General features: G+C 41.9%; 1 long non-coding RNA gene across 2 annotated transcripts in view; it reads right to left on the bottom strand.

Annotated features, from left to right (window-relative positions):
* LOC309364253 overlaps positions 1 to 21,700 on the bottom strand; it is a 115,480-nt gene that overhangs the window by 37,433 nt on the left and 56,347 nt on the right. For both annotated transcript variants that reach the window (XR_014165784.1, XR_014165785.1), the window contains exon 2: positions 15,554 to 15,603. This is a non-coding gene — a long non-coding RNA (uncharacterized lncRNA). The remainder of the gene's footprint in view (positions 1 to 15,553; positions 15,604 to 21,700) is intronic.

Genomic DNA, 21,700 nt, shown 5'->3' with positions numbered 1-21,700 from the left:
TGGTATTTACTGGCTTGTGTTTCCTGTATCTTTGTAGTTTGAAAACTTACTAGTGGTGTTGCTAGCTTTCAGCACTGGAAGTGGTTCCCATATCCCCATCACCACCTCAAATACACAGGCATTTAGAAAATACCAAAGCATATTATATTATTATATTATATTATATTATATTATATTATATTATATTATATTATATTATTAATTCTATTTTGTTTTATTGCAACTAAGTCAAAACTATTTGAATGTCCTCAAGGCCCATAAATAAATGTAAGCGGCTTTGTGTACTTGAGGAAAGTGCGCCCGCACTTTCAACAGGTATGTAAAACTGGGAATTTCCGCAGGTGTACCTGGAGTGCAAAGATCTCTTAAACTGTAGTTTGCTAGAGCTTCCAAGCCCTAACACAGGCATCCCCAAACTCACCCCTCCAGCTGTTTTGGGACTACAACTTCCATCATCCCTAGCTAACAGGACCAGTGGTCAGGGATGATGGGAATTGTAGTCCCAAAACAGCTGGAGGGCCAAGTTTCGGGGTGCCTGCCCTAACACTTAAAAGCTTTGGGAAACTACAATTGCCAGAGAGCTCTCCATTGGGAGCTTGTTGTTGATAAGGTTTGTGGCTTAATGAAAGCTCCAGAAGCAGCCTTCTCCTTTGCTAACATATACACCTCAATGCTGCTGAACTATATTACTAGAGAAAAGGAAGCATAGAATTGTAAAGGTGGAAAGAGGGAAGCTGGTTGTGGGGAAGTTTAGAGACAGAGGAAGACTGAAAAAGTTCAGAGAAAAGCATGAACCCATTCAAAATAGAACTGGAAGAAGAAGAACATAAAATGAGCCTTCTGGATCAGGCCAATGGTCTGTCTAGTCCAGCATCCTGTTCTCACCATGGCTGACCACATGCCTGCGGAAACCTGCAAAGTGAATGTGAATGCAACAGCTCTCTGCCCAGAAACTGTTATTCAAAGCATAAGGTATATTTGCTCATCTTGAAATACAACAGAGCAGAGGCGGGGAACTGGTGACCCTCGAGATGTTGCTGCACCACAACTCCCATCATCCTTGCCCATTGGCCATGCTGGCTGGGGCTGGTCAGAGTTGAATAAGATCTAGCAGTGTTTCTCAACCTGTGGGTTCCCAGATGTTGCTGGACTACAACTCCCATCATTCCTAGCCAGCATGACCAGTGGTCAGGGATGATGGGAGTTGTAGTCCAACAACATCTGGGGACCCACAGATTGAGAACTGGTGATCTAAAGGATGATAGGTTCCCACCACTGCAGTAGTATGATATTAGTAGTAGTAGTAGTAGTAGTAGTAGTAGTAGTAGTATTTTGACGGTATAAGAAATAAAGAAATAAGCCCGGGGATGTATGCCTTACAGTAGCCATTCTTCAAACCTTAGTTGTTCCCAAGTTAAAAATTTCCTGAACTTGCAACGTGTCTCATGTAGTGGCATCTTAATGTAACCCTGCATAAAGAGCAGTCACGTCAATTGAAGCTTCCCACTGTCTGAAGATGCTGGGTGTCTGCCAGACGGTTTGGATGAATGCAACTGCATTCTAGTCAATGTTGCCATTAAATGTGCTTTTAGTGCACAGTTTGAAAGGGAGAAACAATGAGAAGCAGAAAAACAAAAATGCTGGAGTGTTTGTTTGTTTTTAGAGATGCAAGCGTAAAGAAAAAGAAGAGAGATTAGGTCAACAGCCTTGGGGTTATCTACTCAATAAATGCAATGCCATTCATGGCTACCTAGAGTTCTGCTGTTCAGTTGCATAAGAAATTAAAATGTCTACACGCCTGTGGTCTTCATATCCTCCCTGGTGGACATTTTGGATGGCATTTGCAGAATGGTTAAAGGATTTCTGCTCTAACAATGCAGCTGAATACAGAGGATTAGTTTCGCTGCATGAGGCTCTCAGAATCAGCCCTGGGGACATTGTCAGGGGGTTTCAGTGGGAGAGGATAACCACATCTCTGCAATTTAGCAGCTAAACTGTTCCTTCACAAAATGTACAGCTTGGCACTGTGGGGAGTCACAGGATATAACAAAAGCTTACATTAAGGAAGAGTCTAAATCCTATTTTCTAGGAAATTCTGGGGGATTTCCATGTGCAATCCTTTTCCGGGTAATCCTCCAGCAGAAGACTGTATTACAAGGCAAAAAAATAATAAAAATAAAAATCCCAAGCCACAAAGCCAAACTCCAGTGCAAGCAGAATTATGAAACATGAAAACGTGGAGCTGAAGAAAGTCTGATTTAAAACAAGGTTGATCGTCAAGAGTTTTACGTTTTCTCTATCTCAGCTGTAAAAATTTTCAAGAGCACAAAGGGGTTGGGGAATGGGATTTATGAGGCAGTGATAGATAGTAAGATGAGAGTTGTGGGATCAAAGCAGGAGAGAGATGGCTACAAAGATTGGAAACGCACTGCAGCCTCACCCTAAGTGCAGAGTCTTCAGCAGCTGCTGCCTTCACATTTTTAAAATGTCTGTCTCACTGTGCCAAATTGCGATCTTGCTTGTTGTTAATAGCTTGAGTAAGTGGCAGAGACCACACAAAGCATGTGAGTGCATGGACTGTTTGAAAACACCTTACTCTGCAACCATAATTTTTGGAGGCGGAAAGGAGACCTCAGCCCTTTCAGGAAAGGATGTGTGGCTCTTCCCATTGGTTGAAGTGCACACTGTGTTTGCTTTCCTCAGCCAATACTAATCCTGATTAGCACTAGTGCTGGCATGTTGCCTAGCACTGCTGGGGATGTCCCTTGTGGGCAGTGTGGGTACCCACCCACCCAGCCCATGGCTGGTACATTTTGAGGGACTAAATGGGTCTGATGGCAGTTTGAGGCCAACAACATCTGAAGGCCACAGGTTGCCACCTGGTGAAGAACATACTGAAATAGATGGGCTAGTAGTCTGCTTTGGCGTAACGCAGCTACTGATGTTTCTGTGACCTCCCTGCTTCTTTCTATATTTTCTTGCCAAAATAGGAGGTCATTGCTATGAGCATGGAAGCCATTTTATCCTAGTCCCCCTTCATCTGGGCTTCCACAGCAATGCATGTGAGAGACCTGCTTTTCTTACACATATTTCAGAGCCCTCTCCAAGGACAACTCCTTCATATGCACAACATTGAACAAGCTCTAAGAAAAGACAGTGACTGAAAACTCAACTTTTAGTGAATGGATTTGCTAACTGCTTCCCATGATTAATGCTACCTGCTCTGCATTGCATCTACAGGAGACATGTGAAGAATCACTTCAACTACACACTAGAAGGGCAAGGGCCACAGCTCAGTGGTAGAGCAATCCTCTCTTAATCTTGGGGAGCCATTGCCATTCAGTGTGGATAACACTGTGCTAGATGGATAACACTGCGCTAGATGGACCTGGTATATGGCAGCTTAATATGTTCCTAATAGTTCATCTAGATAGCATCTATTAAGCAAACTGGAGTACAACCTTTCACCCTCAAAGAGATGTTGGAAATGGTCCAATAACAGTAAGAAAGCGGGGGTGGGGGAGGTGATAAACATCTCCTGAAAGCAAACAGTAATGATGTTGTTCAGAGAAATGTTGAGGGAAAGAATTAATTTGGCTTTCAACAGAGCCATTGCCCCTCACCTAGTCTATCATCTTGTTATTTGCTTAATGCAACCATTCTTTTTCACGGCCTCCAACACCAAACATAAATGATTCAAGAGAGCTACGTACTTCTGCAATCAGTAAAAGTAACAATCATGAGAACAGTGAGAGTAATGAAAAGCTTATTGCTGGCCAATGAACACTTTTCTCTCTTTCTTTCTTTAACCAACGTCTGCATAGCTGGTGGATGGAAGGAAAATTATTAGAACAAATCAAATAATCCCTTCCCAGTGAGAAATACTTTTGCCGAGACAGATCTGTTTGCAGTTATTAATTTCGTCTCCTTCAAAACACCTCAGTAGGGAACGGGGATAGACTTGAAATTGATTTTCCTCTAGTACTTTAGTTTCAGACTCTCACTGAAGTAAGGACATTAACGGGATATTAAATATATTAGCAAGGGCAATAATTAAAGGAAAATCAGAGAAAACACTGTTGGTATTTCTGAGGGTTGGTAAGATGGGACGTGCTGTTTAGTGAAACATCAGCATTTAGCCACTCTTCTGGGTTCCAGCATCAACTGAAAAACACTCACTCTCTTGGCTTATAAAATCTCTTGCCTTATAAAAGTTTACCTGCGACTTTGGGGGTTTTAGAAGTTTTTAATTTGAAGGAAAAAAAGCTTTAAGGATTTTAATCAAATTTTTTTTCTACATATATATTGCACTGAGTAAGCTTACAATATATATTTTTAAAAAATGTGAGCTGTCTGGGCAGAGGCATAAAAGACCATAGATGGAAAGGTGGAAGGAAGACAAGATACCAACAACAGCAGAATGGCAACTGAAAATGATGGACTATGCAGAAATGGCAGAACTTACGGAAAAGCTCAGAAACAGTGACATTGAGAAATTTAAAAAAGAATGGGAAGCATTTATTGTATATGTACAAAAATATTGTAAACAAGTAGAAACACTAGCAGGCTTTGACTAAACATTTGCAAGTAGTTAAACTGAGATAAAATTTATAGAAATGAATTTGAACTAAAATAGCAAAATATGAAGGCATGCAATTGGGATAAAACAATAAGGATAAGAAAAAGAGGTTTAAGTAAATTATGAAGAAAAGGTATATATTCAGTGAACCAGGAAAGGAAATGGAGGGAAGTCAGAAGGTTAAAGAGAGCCTCCACAATGATCTTTTCTTTTTCTTTTTTCTTCTCTTCTTTCTCTTTCTTTGCTTCTTTTTACTTTTATTTCGCTTTTTATTTTATTTTTTATGTTGGATATTTTGTATCTTTAATTTTACTTGATGGAAAATAATTGTTGAAGTTGAAAATATAAAACCAATAAAATTTATTTACCAAAAAAAAAAGACCATAGATTTTTTTTTCAACTTTGGGTTTATTTCACCTGTTAATCATGACCACCCATAGAAGTCTCCACATGTGCAGATGGATACCATCTTTATTTCTATGGGTATTCATCTATCCATGCAGTTCGCTTCAAACACCCACAAGGCTTGATGAAGAACAAGTCAGTCAACACACATATGTTCTGCTCAGCCATAGATTCAACATTAGAAGGGCTGGCGTCCCTGATATCACAATCCGTAGAAGGAAGAATCAGTCCAGATGCAGATTTAAAGGTCACCTTCCATGGGGTGGGGTGGGGGGAAGAACTGTTCTCTCAAGTAGGTCATGGTGGGCTTGCAAAAACATCTGGCAGACACAGAGAAAGGTTTCAGGAGCAAGAGTCAAGAGATCTTGGTTACAAGCTTGCACTAAAATCCCTCGTATATATATGCAGAGAGGTCACTTGACTGAGCAATGTACAAATCTGGTGGGACTGAAAAGGCAAGAGATGACAAAGCTACTTAATGTTGTGTCACATCAAGATCTGGGGGGCATGAACTAAAATCTCTAGAAAGGTTACGTCTTGAAAGAGCCGGGCTGGAGTCAAGTGGAGGCAATGTCGGAAAACTGCCTCTCTGAAGCAGCAGCAGAAGGCATACAAGAATGCAGGTAAGAGGATAGATCCAACGAATAAAGACTTATCGAATAAATCCAGAAAAGGAAACAAAGAATTGCACTCTGCTCTTCTTAATATCTTCTTGAATGCTGCCACGATATTGATGTGAAAGCTCCTCCTGTCATTTTCACTCAAGGCCTTACACTCCTACCTTGTCCCATAATGCCTCATTGACACCCTAACATCACTAAGGAGGCCACAAGTGCTTCGAGCCAACTCACTATTATCAACCCAAATATCAACTGAAGCAAAACAAACAAACCAAGGCAGAATGAGCGATTGGGATGAGCACTATCCTGAGTGATTGAGCAGAAAAAGGTGGTGGTGGACTTGACTGCCTTTGGGAAACTTCTGAGCCCCAGTTCTTGGTGCCATGCCTCATTGACTAGAACAGCAGTGGCACTGGCTGAGTGGTTCTGGCAAGCAGAGAAAGGTTTCTGTCTTAATAGCCTCTCTTATTACCCTCCTGCCTGTAGTTGAGAAGACAAGAAGACTTGAAAAGCTTTGGAGCATTACTCAGCTGAAAACTGGGGAGGGTGAAGGGGGATATGCCTTCTTCTTTGGACATCTTGGGACTTGAGTAAAATCAGTTAAGGGTTACCTTGAGAGCACCCACTGTTCTGAGGGTGGTTTGTTTCCCCTGCTCAGTCGCCAGCTTCTTTTATTGAGCTATATAACACTGTGCTGCAGGAGCAGAGGGTGAAAGCACTCTTGTTCCCCTGTTCACCCTCTTCTCCTACAGTAGCGTGTTATATTGCTCAATAAAGAAGCTGGTGACTGGAATGGGGGGAACAAAAGGCTTCATAAACTGGCCTCAGAGCATCATAAAGTGATCACAGAGGATGTCCTGATGGGAGCTGCACCTGAACCACACGGAGAAGATGCCATTTCACATATGAGCCAAAGGGTATGCAGCCACAGAAGCGGCAACCACCATGGTCAATGGTCAGGGGTGATGGAAGCTGTAATCCAAAACATATGGAGGGCACCAAGTTGGGGGTGACTCATCAAAAGGGTGCCTGAGGAGTGAGCACAACTGTTCAAGAATATACCTGCTCTTCAGACACTGACTCAGTCCAAGCGGCTACAATGTACTACATACTGATTTGGTCTGCATTCCTCACTGTGATGGAGATGACCTTCTCATTTCTTCAGCCTGAACATTTCATTAGGCTTCAATCACTCCCTATGGGACAGCTGTTAGCAGTACTTGAAAGCAAATTGACAAAAAAACTTAATCAATTCCCCCTCCTGCCAGTACTCAGGGACTACATCCAAAAAAACAGGCTGATTTATGGCCAAGAAGTGATTTGTAAATATAATGTACTGACTGACCAGAAGTAAGACAAGAAGAAAGAGCGACAGACTGGCCAACTCTCTGAAAGTTAAAAGTCACTTTGGGACACAGATGCATAATAGTCAAATCCATCAGCTGTCTCCAGCTTCCATTTGGGTCTCACAATTACACCAAGTTAGTGGTGGCTCCCCGCCATTTTGTTACATGGTTCCAGGACTGGCCCTACTATTAGTCAGAGTGAGGCAGGTACCTCAGGTTGTAGATGATGTGGATGGGGGCAGTGAGTGGCAGTGAGATTTTGGATGCCAAAGCTGTATAGAACATGTGGTCTGCTATGTACCCCTTCAACTAGCCAGCTAGCCTCCAGAGAAGACAGGTCATACCATACATTTAAAGCACATGGTATCTCCCAAAGATTTCTGGGAACTGTGGTTTGTTATGGATGCTGCAGACTTTAGCACTGTGAAGGATAAACCACAACACCCAGAATTAATGGGAGGATGGGAGAATCAATTGTTATAAAGGTGCATTAAATGTGCTTTCAATGTATGGTGTTGAATGTGACCACAGTCCTATCACCAGCTCTCAAATAAGTTTCAACTGATCAGCTTCTGATCAAAAGACTCTTGTGCTCAAAACTAATCCTGCCTCCATAGCTCCTTCTTTATTGTGCCCTCAAACCCTGCACTTATTTTCAGTGGTGCTCTGCTCCTAGGAACTCCTACACTTGAACAAGAAACATAAGACTGAAGCCTGGCTTCAGAGTCCTCTTCGGGTGCAGAAGTGAGCAGTGCATGCAATATTGACCCTGAGATTGGCAGGCAGCACGGAACCTCAGCATAAATCACACCTGGCATGAATGTGAGGAACCTGGCCTGCCTGGGGTTGCTCAATAAAGCTGACCTGCACTTTAGGCTGCAGCGGCCAAACCACTCACTTCAGGTTCCCAATGTTACTGCCATGTCTGGATTTGGGTATGACCATCCAGGGTCCCAGCCCCCTGACTCTTAATCTGAATGCTTTCTTTATGCCTTGGTACATTTGGCGAGCATTGCCACTTGTCCGCAGTGAACTGAATGCTCTGACACATGGGCACATCATCTGGCAATCCGCATGGCACCACTCCCTGCCTTTCTCAGTGCAGAAAGGGGCAGGGTCAAAACTGTACAGATTACAGATACAAATTTGCTTGCAAGGATAAAATACAATAAACTGGGAAATATTATGTATCCATTTGGTGCAAGGTACGGAGACATAGACATCTGTATATTCTGTACAAAAGTCCCAGGAGGTGTCTGGTGGATGTTGTTTGTAATAAGCTGCATGCTCAAACATGGAAAGTGCATTAAGGTCCTCTGTCCATGGTTTGATTGCTGGAGGGGATTTATCTTTCCAGTGTTGGAGGGCAAAGTTTTTCACCGCTATGTGAGCCCTTATGACCCATTTTCAGTTACTCCATTCCCTTGATCATTTGGTTTACCTTTTTCTGAACCTTTCCAACCCTACAATATCCTTTTCGAGGTGAGGTAGCCAGCATTCCAAGTGGGGATGCACTATAGATTTGTATCATGGCATTATGATATCATCAGTTTTATTTTCATATTCCTCTCCTAATGATCCCTAGCATGGAATTGGCCTTTTGCAAAGCTGCAGCGCACTGGCTCAACATTGTCAGTGAGCTATCTACTACAATCCCACTGTCTTATTCCTTTTTGTTCTCTTCATTTGGACAAGATTTCTATTTTGTAAGGAAGCCTTCCTGCCTCTAATAGTTCAGCTTTTTCTTTAAAACAACAACAACTCCCAAGCATTTTGGAATGATCTGACTTTCTTGATTTTGACTTTTAACTTCGGTCTCTTCATTTGGGGCAGGTTTCCTCTTCTGAAATCAAATGGGACCATGTTGGATTTTTTTGCCCATTGGTCATTTACATGTACAGTATATTCAATTTCTTAGCACTATAGTCACTGCTCCCATTTGTCCTGGCAACACTTATGTCCTGCACCAGGCCCTGGGTGCCTCTCAAGATTATGGCTGGAGTCATTGCCCCTCTGATTGCTTCCATAGTCATTTAGGGTATCTAGAAATTTTACCTCTTTCTCATGACTGCCAGTTTATTTGAGGTTAGTTGAAGTCACCCATTCCTGCAACATCTTCTCTTTGGGATGCTTCCTTGAATTCATTCTTCATCTCAAGATCTCCCTGAGAATTTTGAGTGGGGGGACACTAGCCTGTCCTCATCACTAAATTATTATTGAAGTCTCATATTGCCACCTACAAGAATTATGTGGCAGAATCTGCCCTGCTTGGGATTTCTAGCATGATCTTAAAGGTAAAGGGACCCCTGACCATTAGGTCCAGTTGTGGCCGACTCTGGGGTTGCAGCGCTCATCTTGCTTTATTGGCCGAGGGAGCCGGCGTACAGCTTCCAGGTCATGTGGCCAGCATGACTAAGCCGCTTCTGGTGAACCAGAGTAGCATATGCTGTTTACCTTCCCACTGGAGCAGTACCTATTTATCTACTTGCACTTTTGACATGCTTTCGAACTGCTAGGTTGGTAGGAGCAGGGCTGAGCAACGGGAGCTCACCCCGTCGCGGGGATCCGAACCGCCAACCTTCTGATCGGCAAGCCCTAGGCTCTGTGGTTTACATGGGTTTTACTTACCCTCTCCTCGCACATCTGCTTAACTGGCTTTGGCGCTTCATCAGCTGGGGCACCCTGTATCATTCCCCACAAGGATCATTGGACTTCTGCTGACATGCACAGCATGTTTTGTGACTGGAAATATTCTATACATCATGGGGCATCGCAACAGGGGCAAGATGACCTGAATGCTTCTTCAAGACAAGTAGCACAACAGCACAGCAGTGATCACAAAACAACAACACCCTGGTGCCAGCCCCTCTGCCCATATGCACATGTGAGCTTCTGGAGATATTACCTTTTAATGAAAATGGTTTAAACCCGCTATGCCATCAAGCAGATGGGCCGTCATTCAAAGGGATGCGGCAGGCATGAGCTAGTCCTTAGGGGTCTGAACCTATTAAGGTCAGTGTTTTAAAAAAGCAATCAAGGAAGGAAGCTTGAATGATATTATGGCAGCAGTAAAGACTGGCCTGCTTCATCAGCGCTTTCTGGTTTCTTAAATAACCTCGATAGCAAAGAGACACAGAGAGTTTAGCTCTACTAAAATCAGAGGGGAATGTGGAGGTGGGGAGACAGACTGCTCAGGGTTGTTTAAAAAACATAGATGCAAAACAACTTTGGCATGCCAGGCAAATTGTAATTGTCTGCAGATGCATCCCTCTCCGCTATTCTACTTTGCTGCTATAAATTTGTGCAACCCAAAATAGCGTCGCTGCTGCCTGGCTGATTCCAACACTTCAGTGCTGCAATCCCAGAGCAATGCCTTTCTCCATTAAGCAGGCCCATGTTACTCTATATTGCTACAAATGAGTACAATTTGCCTGAGATGCAGGTATTATTATTAATTGGGATTCTGCAAAGATCTTCATTTTTCTTGTATCATCAGACACATATGGTACTGAACCATATGCGCAGCACTGCTTTGTTTTTTGCTAATGCTCTTTGATGAGCTTTGCCTTGCTGTCTGTTCCTTCGGATCTGATTCCCAAATTATTGTTTTCTGAATCCATTTTGTGTGTGCCTTACTCAAACACTTGTATTCAAAAGCTTTCATTCTAGGCTAATACCCATTGGCTCGTCCAGATAGATGGCATTGGCATGGAAATAATCCAAAATAATCACAAGACCAAAGCAACTGTGGGATGTGGGTGGCGATGTGGTCTAAACCACTAAACCTTTTGGGCTTGCCGATCAGAAGGTTGGCAGTTCGAATCCCCACGACGGGATGAGCAGTTCAAAAGCACGTCAAAGTGCAAGTAGATAAATAGCTACTGCTCCGGCGGGAAAGTAAACAGCGTTTCTGTGCTCTCTTCTGGTTTCAGTGTTCCATTGCGCCAGAAGCGGCTTAGTCATGCTGGCCACATGACCCAGAAAAACTGTCTGCTGGGCAGACAAATGCCGGCTCCCTCGGCCTGTAAAGCTAGATGAGTGCTGCAATCCCAGAGTCACCTGCAACTGGGCTTAACTGTCAGGGGTCCTTTACTGTGCAGAAAACCTGTGATGTAAAGGACATTTCCAGCCACAGGTTCCCTAGTGGAGGTTTGTCACAAGAGCAATCTAGTCCTTTCCCTGCAACCTGCACATCATTCTGGGGGTTCTCTTGCCTTCCTGAGCCAATTAGTTGGTATTGAGGGAGAGAAGGAAGAGCCCCGTTGTGCTAGTTGAATCCAACCCCATATCTAGGCTTTCAGAAAATATATTTCTCAGCAACAGAACGAGAGAGGGGGAGGGAGTCAAGAACTGATTTAAAGCAAGTTTGTTCCAGATATGCAAAGAATTAACTGGAAACTTTTGGCACTTCCAACTAGTATTGATTTTAAATATGAGTGTCAAATACAGGCAACCACAAATTGCTGCTGAATATCAATGTTAACAAAACAGAAATAGCAAACTTATAAAAATGTAATGGCAAATGGTATAATATATGGAATGTTAAATATTTAGTTAATTTATATATTTCTTCATATTTCAACAGAATAGCCATGTGATTTACATAGCCAAATGAAAACCAATAATAATAATAATAATAATAATAATAATAATAATAATAATAATAATAATATATTTATACCCCGCCCATCTGGCTGGGTTTCCCCAGCCACTCTGGGCAGCTCACAACAGAATATTAAAAATAGAATCAAACATTAAAAACTTCCCTGTACCCTTTACAATGCTAATAAAGGGTTGCATCAAACAAAGTTATCCTGTAAACACAAGGACTTCTGTTTGCATTACAAAACTACTTCTTGCTCTCTCCATGTGGCCCCCATGTTCTCCCAAATCTTTCCCAGGAGGTTGGAGGGGGCCCCAGAACAGATTGAGGGGCAGGGGGAGGGCAGGAAGAGGAAGTTCAATTGTGCAAGTGATAGTCCTTGTGGGATAGTCTCACTGGATAAAGCCCAATAATTCCAGTTTTTAAGTACTGTAACAATAAATATATCTAAACATGCATACATGTAAAACAACTAAGAATCATAAAATCAAAACAAATAGAAAACACCAATGTACATCAACATAACAGTAGATATTCAGTTCTATTGTCAGATACCATGCACTGTTAGATTCCAGAGTATAATATTAATAATATGTATAATTATTATTAATAAAAAATTATTATTTATACCCTGCCCATCTGGCTGGGTTTCCCCAGCCATTCTGGGTGGCTCCCAACAGAAATAATAATAATAATAAAGCTATAAAACATCAGACATTAAAAACTTCCCTAAACAGGGGGAATGTATTCTACATTCATATTTGAAGAAGATAATTTTTAACAGGATGTGTGTGTTCAAAACTGAAGAATCTTCATTGTACTTTAAGCTATTTCCACATGGAATATTGGACCACTTTAGGACGCTAAGCATCCAAATGCACACCAGTAGTCTAGTGTGGAAGGAGTTGCATTCTGGCAACAGAGAGAATAGTTCATGCTACCACTGCAACTCACTTTGAAATGTTATGTGCATTTACTAGATCCACATTTCACCACACCAAAAGAAGATTTCGCAGGAGAACAAGGAATTTCAAAAGATAGGAATTTCTAAAGTAGGTATGGGAAACCTGCAGCTCTCCAGATGTGATTAGACTACAACTCCCATCATCCCTGACCATTGGTCATGCAGGTGGAGAATGATGGGAGTTGGGAGTCCCACCCTGATCCAAAAATGTAACTTCCTTTTAAATAAATATAGTAGTATAAAAGTGGCTTACTGTAAATGCAAACTAGGCCCCTTTCCAAACCAATGTGTCATTACAGTAAATGAGAATCAATCTGGCTCATTTTAAGCCCCCCTCCCACCAAGAATACTGTTAAGTTTGACCCTTTGCACAATATTAGCAATAAAGTTCCATCCAATATTCTCCACGATAGGTGACTGCTTTGCGTTTGAATTACAGCAGGGTTGGGGAAGTTTCTTACAGTGTCAGCACAAATGTGAAATGTACTCTAACCCTGGCTTGTGAAGCAACTCTTTTTTTAAAAAATGAAATGAAATGAAACATGGTGCAAGTATATCCAGAATTAAAATAGAAGATTAGCAATGGAGCTACAGCAACAGTTACTCATAACAAAGCAGCCAAATTGCTCTTGGGAAAGTGTGGGTCTTTCTGACGTCACCTCTGTAGAATGAGAGCCACTGCAATGTGCTAACATTCCTCCTGGAAGCTGGAGCAATGCTGACATTGTGCAAGAGTCTTCCGTGGTCTTCCAGGATACCACATCTGTTTATTTTTGCCTTCATTTTCTTTCCACTCTCCCTGTCTACATTTCTAAAAGTCTAAACTTACTGGCTGAAGTTCAGACAATATAGAAAGAGACAAGAAAATAGATACAAGCGCTGTGTCATCACTCTTTTAACGTCACGCACAGTCAGCCACTGGAAGGGTGGGGGGAATGTTTTATGGGAACTTGAGAAAAGTTCAAGCTGCTGTCTGGTTGTTCATCTGTTTCCCAAAACTATTCTTCCAGACCAGTGATATTCCGGACAGGATTTCTCTGCTCCATGCAATATGACGCTCAGCAGCATGTATGTGTAAAAACTAGGTCAATTGCAGTTCCACCCAGGGGTGGACAATCGACCTATTTGCATTCTGTGTCAGTTTCAAATACTTTCAATCATAAGTCCCTTCCATCCCATTTTCTGCAAATTTCTTTTTAAATCACACACACACACACAAATCAGACTTTGTACACCCTGTCTCTTAAAATGTTGCTCCTCTAAAATATGCATTTTGTATGCATTTTCCGCATAAATATGCATATTCATATGCCTTTTAAAAAACGGCATTGAAACTTTCAGAGAAAAGTGCAATTAAGTTTGTTTACTGCCCTCCAAATTGATTATAAGTCTGAATTAGGTTGGTTCGCTAAGTTTTGTGTCCCATTTTCAGCCTTTTCTGGTAATTGGTGTGCATTGAGGCTGTATGCATGTGTGCCAATTTCATTCAGCTTCCTAATGGTTGTAGAAGAACTTCACAAAAATTGCTATTTCTGTCAGTGAGATAGAGAAAAGCCCAAGTGCCTTTGTAGATATAGATAGTTGATTCTTGATATCAGTACACTTAGAAGAAGCCACCACTCACCACCCACCCTAGAATCAGGGGGCCAGAAATCAACCCTTCGAAAAAGCATGGTGAGACTATTTTAGCTTCTGCCATTCCAAGATATGGGTAAGCAATGGAGGGTATGGCTATAACAGATGTCATGTAACAGATGCTTATTTAGAAACATTTCTGTAGTAATAGTAGTAGTTGTAGTAGTAATAAAAGTAGTCTTGCTTAGTCATTAAAAAAGAAGCAAAGTTTCACATGCACAGCTTAAAAACTAACAAATTCATTGCAGCCTAGATCATTGTGTGAGCAAGAGCCTACTTCATGACATTACTCTATTCTGAACTTAAAAATGGTAAGCGTAATGCTGGCTGTCAAAAAAAGAGGTTCAAGGCAAATTTTTAAAAATGTATTATAAACACCGGCAACTGGGAAACCTGCAAGCGCTCTATTTGGAGAACAGCCTTTACCAAAGGTGTCATGGGTTTTGAAGATGTTTGAATTCAGGACGAAAGAGAGAAATGTGCTAAGAGGAAGGCACGCTTGGCAAACCCTCACCATGATCAACTCCCACCCGGAAACCTATGTCCCCAATGTGGAAGGATGTGTGGATCCAGAATTGGCCTCCACAGTCACTTATGGACTCACTTTAAAAACCATGTTTATGGAAAACAATCTTACTTGGCTACGAGTGATTGTCAAAGAAGAAGGCAGCTTCGTGACATTAAACCAGGTGTGGAGAACCTTTGTCCTTCCAGATGTTGCTGAACAACAACACTCTTCATGCCTGGCCTGCTGAGGGGATTATAGTACAACATCTAGATGGTCAAAGGTTCTCCATACCTGCACTAAACACTCAGATTCTCCTCCGTGCTACTAGAGTACTAGAGCACAACCAGTTGTGCTAAGGTATAATAAAGGGTTTTCAGGAATACATCATTTCTGTCCAAGAAGGAATTCCCAGGCCTCTAAAATCTTTGATTACTAACCTTTAAAAGGTTGGTTTAAAAGAAAAAAAGGAAAAAAGAAAAAGCCAGGGGAAATGATGAATGTTAATGTAATAACTAGAGGAAAACATCTCGCCTTCAACTGCTCTTTGAATGAATCAATATTTGCTTAAGAAAAGTGTGATTAGATTATGCAATAAATCTCCCCTTTTCCAGATGAAAGAACAAATGCTACATTTGACATATTTGTTCAACATGCCTCTTGGGTTAATTTATCAATATGTGATAAAAATTGATTTGGGGATATCTGTGAGGTTGTGCTGCATTTGGGAATGCTTCATAGAACAGCAGAGTGAAAGGGGAACCTACAAAGTTACTTGCAATAAAACAGGAACTTCCTTCCCATTTAACTCATATAATCCGGAGGAAGAGGAAGATACAGCCACATAAAAACATATGAAAGCAGAGAATGGCATGGAGCTTTGTTTATATACTGACCTGAGAAGAGTTGCACATCACAGAGAATGGTAGAGTTGTCAGATGACATTCTGTGGACCGAAAAATGAGACGATCCAAATTATGACAAATAACAAGCAGAAAATATGGAGCAATAAACAACATAATGACAGATATGGCTGCGGAACAGGTAATGGGCTAGTTTATTTGGGCAAGTAGGCTGTACTACATTTTAGAGTAAGGCAAGAGAAGGTACTCTTTTCCTCACTATTTTGCTTTATATGAACCATTGCATACTTCTGAACTAGAGATAGAAAACAAAACAAAAACAATGCCGGTTGTAGACTATGTATATTGGCCAGAAAATGTGCATATTGCCCAAACAAGATGTGCATATTCCCCAACGGCTGTTCGGGATTATGCATAATGGCCAGAGATATGCACATTCTTCAACACTTACCAGGGATTGTGCATATTGGGCAGAGAATGTACACAATTCATTCAATATACACACATTCCCTAAGGTAGTTGGGAGTATCAATATGGAGCCTTGGGATACATTCTTTAACAGATGTGAGGAAGGAAAATATTCAGTGAGCAAGCTTCTTCACTCAGTATAATTCCATGACACAGCAGCTGAACAATTTCTTCTTAAAATACAACTATTAACAGAGTCACCCTTGAGGGCAATGCATAGGAATGGCTGTCCCTGGCCCCAAGCTTTGTGAGGTCCTTTGCTTTGTGAGACACATTTTTGGAAGGCATGCCTGGCACTTGTGGGAATGGCCAGCAGCCCCTCTGCCTGCCTGGCCCTGCTGCCTTCTGCCCACTCACTGAGGCTCTCCATCTTCTCCCTTTCTAGAGCAATGTCTCCGTGACACTGCTACCACTAAAGCAGTGGCAAAAAAAGTAAGCCAAGAAGAAGAAGGAGGAGGGGCCACTGCCATCACCATTGCCATGAAGAGATAATGGGGGAGGCACACTGTGTGATTTGCTCTGGGCCTCACATACACACACACCCCAGAGAGGGCCCTGGGAGGAGCCCAATTTAGGTCAGAGGCTGGCAAGCACATGGACCAAGAACTGTGTCCAGAAGGCTACATTGTTTTGCTTATGCAAAATGCATTTCCCTCGGAGATGCTTTCCAAATATCAAAACAAGCATCTCAACAATGACTCGTCATTAAAACACAATTACCAGACTCAAAGCAACAGCAAAATTCCACTCTGTGCTAAGAGAAGCAGCAAAGAACTTGTTGAGATCGTCTTTCATTAACCTTATGGCTGAGACTCAGAACGGAAATATATAAAATACATTGCTCGTACTAATCAGGATCTGTCTCTGGCCTCTTCAAATCCCTGCTTATTCTCACCACTGAAGGGACAAGACAATGTCTAGGTATCAGTGCCAGGTATCTGATGTGGATTCTACAGCCAATCCCTTCCTGATTAACTCAGGCATTGGAAAAGCTATCCCAGCATTCACTCTGTCTTGTCATTGTCCTGTCTCTTCATTGAATTCCCCCCCCCTTTCTCCATTACAAAGATGGACGCTCTGCAGTGGGCCACTTCCCTGTTTGGTGGGGAGGCTGGCTGCCTTCCTACCTGCCGGTCACTGCTGGCAGAATAAAAAAAATGCTGCTGAAAGTGGCAAAGATTATGCAACAGATTATGCATCAGAGAAAGAATGTGTTCCCTCATCTCTCTACCAAATCCCCATTCATCACAGTGACTCAGAGCAGCTCCCCCAGCAGGGACAAATTCAGACACCCAGTGCACTTCCTGACGAATTTCTCTGCAATAATAGATGGGATTCAGTTCTGATACATTGCAGCTCAATGGCAATACAATACCTCTTTGCCATCTCATAACAATTAGTTATGGGACCCAATCATAATCTAATTTTCATAGGATGATTTCCCTTCTGCCATAAAAGGGAAGAAGAAACCTTGGCAGCTCCATCCCCTGTTTTCCTCCTGCTTTTTTATGCTGTTTATTTGCTTCCTCTAACCTTTCTAGATGTGATAAATCATGGAAATTTAATTTGGAGATCATATCCCTGGCTGTGAAAACAGACAAGGTTAGCCCTCCACTTGTTCTCCCCCTCCTCACTAATCATGTAACAGTCCTGCCTTCCAATTTGGCTGAAACTTTTTGCAGTCTAACGGTGCCAATTTCAGTTCCATGAGGTGCTTGGGTCTCTTCTCTGAATGCTTACAAATGGCACACTGGCCTTTGGCCAAACCTCTCTCGCTGCTGTGTGAGGGGAATCAGACATAATCCACGTGCTCTCCTAAGCCCCTGTGTTGCAACTGGAACCACTTTGGGGACTCCCAACCCTAGGAAACGCCAGAGTCAAAAGGTCAGGAGTCTGGTGCCCTCCCAATTTTTTGGAATCTACAGACCCCATCACCCACAGCCAGCACAGCTGACTCACTGACTACCTGGAGCACACTGAGACCACAGCTGTGCTATGCTCTTGCTTCTTTCTCTTACCATCAGCCATGCCACCAGCACAGCAGACAATAAAAAACCTGAAACAACTCTAACCCATCACCTCATCCAAGAGTGGTTGCTGTCAAAGGAAAGCAGCTGGTTGCAACAAATACAGTTCAGTGGTACCTCGGATTAAGTAGTTAATTCGTTCCGGAGGTCCGTACTTAACGTGAAACTGTTCTTAACCTGAAGCACCACTTTAGCTAATGGGGCCTCCTGCTGCTGCCGCACCGCCGGAGCACGATTTCTGTTCTCATCCTGAAGCAAAGTTCTTAAATTGAAGCACTATTTCTGGGTTAGCAGAGTCTGTAACCTGAAGCATATGTAACCTGAAGCGTATGTAACCCGAGGTACCACTGTACTTCATGATGGTTAACTTCATTCCTAGCATTATTTAGTAGTGCTGTGTACCAGGATTTGACTGAATCCTGAATTGAACCAGGCCAAATAGTCTTATCCCTGCCACCCACTGCTCTCTCCCAAACATATACTTAATTAGGATGGGAGCTCCCTGGGTTGACCCAGCTTGGACTGGCCCTGAGTTGACCTCATATGAGGGCCTGAGTGGTCCCTGAGTCAGGTCAGGAGGGCTATACACAACCCTATTATTTAGTAAGAGTAATCACAGAACCAGAGACTAAGACATAATGTTATGTGTTTCCTATTCGATTTCTGCTAGTGGGTTGCCCTGAGGCAATACCTGGTCATATCTTGGATGTGAAAGAGGAGGGTGGATAGCTATTGATGTGGTGGGGATGTGTCTCTATGGTCCAAGGAGGCCTAGAAGATTGTCAAAAGTGTGACTCATCCTTATTCACCCCTCTCTTAACCAAGGGGAAGAGGAAGGTAGATGTGAGTGGAGAAAAGTAGGCTGCAGTTTGAGTCAGAGACCAGGAAAGGCACAGCAAATGTATTCATCCTATTTGCACATTTCCTCTAGTCAAGATTAACCTTTCAAAGGTTACATTTTTTACAGCTATATACTGTACTATAGTGTATTGATTAGTATATCCAACACCCTGAACATAAACTCCATCCTTTCAGCCCGTTATTGAATTACAGAGAAATTTAGAACACAGGTTGTTGTTGTTTTAAAAAAATATTTGTAGTTTTTACATACAGTTCCAAAATAATAAGTAAAAATGAAAAGGGGAAAAAATGAAAACAAAACCATATCCAAACAGGGACACAACCTAAGACATCTAGGGACTTCCTTTCCTCTCCTTCTTTGGTGTCCTTTCTTTTCCCTCTCTCCCACATATTCTAAGTTACCAGAAACTCAGGACACAGTTGTAAATCTGTGCATATAAGGCATTGATATTTTACTGTATTTTTGGTTTTTATGGAAGCCGCCCAGAGTGGCTGGGGAGGCCCAGCCAGATGGGCGGGGTATAAATAATAAATTATTATTATTATTATATTATTATTATTATTTAAAGCTGAACCCAACTGAAGTATGAATTTCACCGAATGAAAAACCCAACACTCCATAAAATACACATACATTTGATGACTGATTGAGGAAGAGGCAGAAAGTAAAGCACAACAATGTTTGTCCAGAGAAAGGACAGGAGGCATCACTCTCACTCTGATTTGGCTTCATGATGTCATCACACAGCCAAATCTGATTGACTGTTGATAATATGATGTGACCACATGGCTTGAATTTCCACAGGAGGAATTGTTATGAAAAATTAAATGCAGAAAAGGTTCAGATAAAGAAAAGCAATTGTGAACAAGAAGTTGACAGCAAATGACAAAGATAATCAGGTATGGTTGAAATCCCACTCCCCAAAAAACCATCTCTCTCTCTCTCTCTCTCTCACACACACACACACACACACACACACACACAATTTCCAAAAATTGGGCTTAGTCCAATTGAGGATTGTGGTTCTAGCTCCAGTGAGCTAGCTTTTCTTCTTGCACTCCACCTATCTGGCTCCCAAACAGAAAGTCATATAAAGTGTGACAGATGATTGACAGCTATAGTCACATATTTATAGATTCAGCTACAGCCTTTGTCTCTTGAGAGAACACCCTGAATGGCTTTCTAGAGGGATTGGTCAGAGCTGTTCAGCATAGATGAGCTGGTTGAGTCGAACACTTACTTTGAATTTACATTTACCTCTTCCCATCCCCCGATAATCCGCTAAAGGCGTATTACAAACTTTATTTTTAAAGAATCAAAATTGCATATTCTTAGGAACAGAACTGCAGAGTAGCTGAACGGCATCCATTTCAATCCCTTGAGGCGAGATCTTCTCTAACAACAACAAAAAACATACAAAAAGTCCAAACAAATGAGTCCATATCAGCAAGAGTACTATATACTAGGCTGCAAGCAAACAGCAGGAACAAGGAAAACCCATCTGCCAGAGCTGCCTGAAGAGTAAAAAATGAAATGCATTTAGTGAAACAAATCCAGATGTCTCTGGCTTCATGCTACAGGGGAACAGGGAGGAGGTGACCACTTCCAGGAATGCTTCCCAAACTCATGCCTTGAGCTTTTAGGCACCAGGCTAAGACATACATCTTTGCCCAGGCTTTTGGTCTTTAACTCGGGTCATATGGTGGCATGATTCATGGCCTGTTTCTACTCTTCACCTTTTAGTAGGGTGGGGTAGGATTTGTCCATTTTAGTTGTCTCACTGGATGGAGAAAAAGATGACTGTAGACTTTTTTAATAGTAGTAGGTGATGAATAAATATTACCGTATTGGCCCAAATATAAGCCGGATCCGCAAATAAGCCACACCTTTAAAAAAAAATTGGGGGGGAGAGGGGAAAAAAGACAGTACCTGAATATAAGCCACTCCCTTAAAATTGTGTTTTATGCTGGTGCTGGTGGTCCTAGGAGCTATGCGCTGGCATGGTGCCTGCCATCTTGCCACACCGGAAGTTCCGTAAAAGCCAATTTTTGTAAGGTTGTGACTTTGTAAAGCCGCACTTTGAGTTTTCACAGTCGGAATTTGGAAAAAAAGTGTGGCCTATATTCAGGCCAATACAGTATTATCTATCTATCTATCTATCTATCTATCTATCTATCTATCTATCTATCATCATTAAGTCATCATCTGGGAGAATACTGGTTCCCTGTGTGAAATAGGATGAGCTACAACAAAGCAGAGTCCATGACTGAAGCTTTCAAAAAAGGATTTTTTCCAAGTCAGAGGTGAGCACACTTCAGATCCCTGTGGGATCTACTTTATTTTTAAGAACCACCAATGGAATCCAAGTATGGAATAATGATGCTGGAGTATACCATGAAATTCAGCGCTTTTGGACACATGTTAAGCCTAAGATTTTGTTTTCCATACCAGAAATGAGCTCACCATTCTTTCACACAAAACTTTCCTGATTCCAGCAACCTAAGCAGGGAGGAGATGAGATCCTTTTTTATTGCTAATGTGAAAAGTATTGGCAGTCAGGAACACCTGTGGACCTACTGCAAATCATCCAGAGATCCTGTCTTTTGCCCACCTCTGCTGTAAGGAGCACAAAAATCATGTTTTTAGGAGTGGGGAAGGGGGAGAGGGTTAAAGCCAATTAGATGATTAGTTGATTAACACAATATTAGGGTTGCAACAATTAGTTGATCATCATTATATTCATCAGCTACCAATTTGTTGATTACGATATTCCCAAGCTCAATCTTCTGTATGTTTTCTCTGCTGAGTTTGGTGGTACTTACT

This window comes from Podarcis melisellensis, assembly GCF_964234715.1.
Source record: "Podarcis melisellensis genome assembly, chromosome: 2".
Taxonomy (NCBI): Eukaryota; Metazoa; Chordata; class Lepidosauria; order Squamata; family Lacertidae; genus Podarcis; species Podarcis melisellensis.
This window is presented reverse-complemented; position numbering and strand designations above follow the sequence as displayed.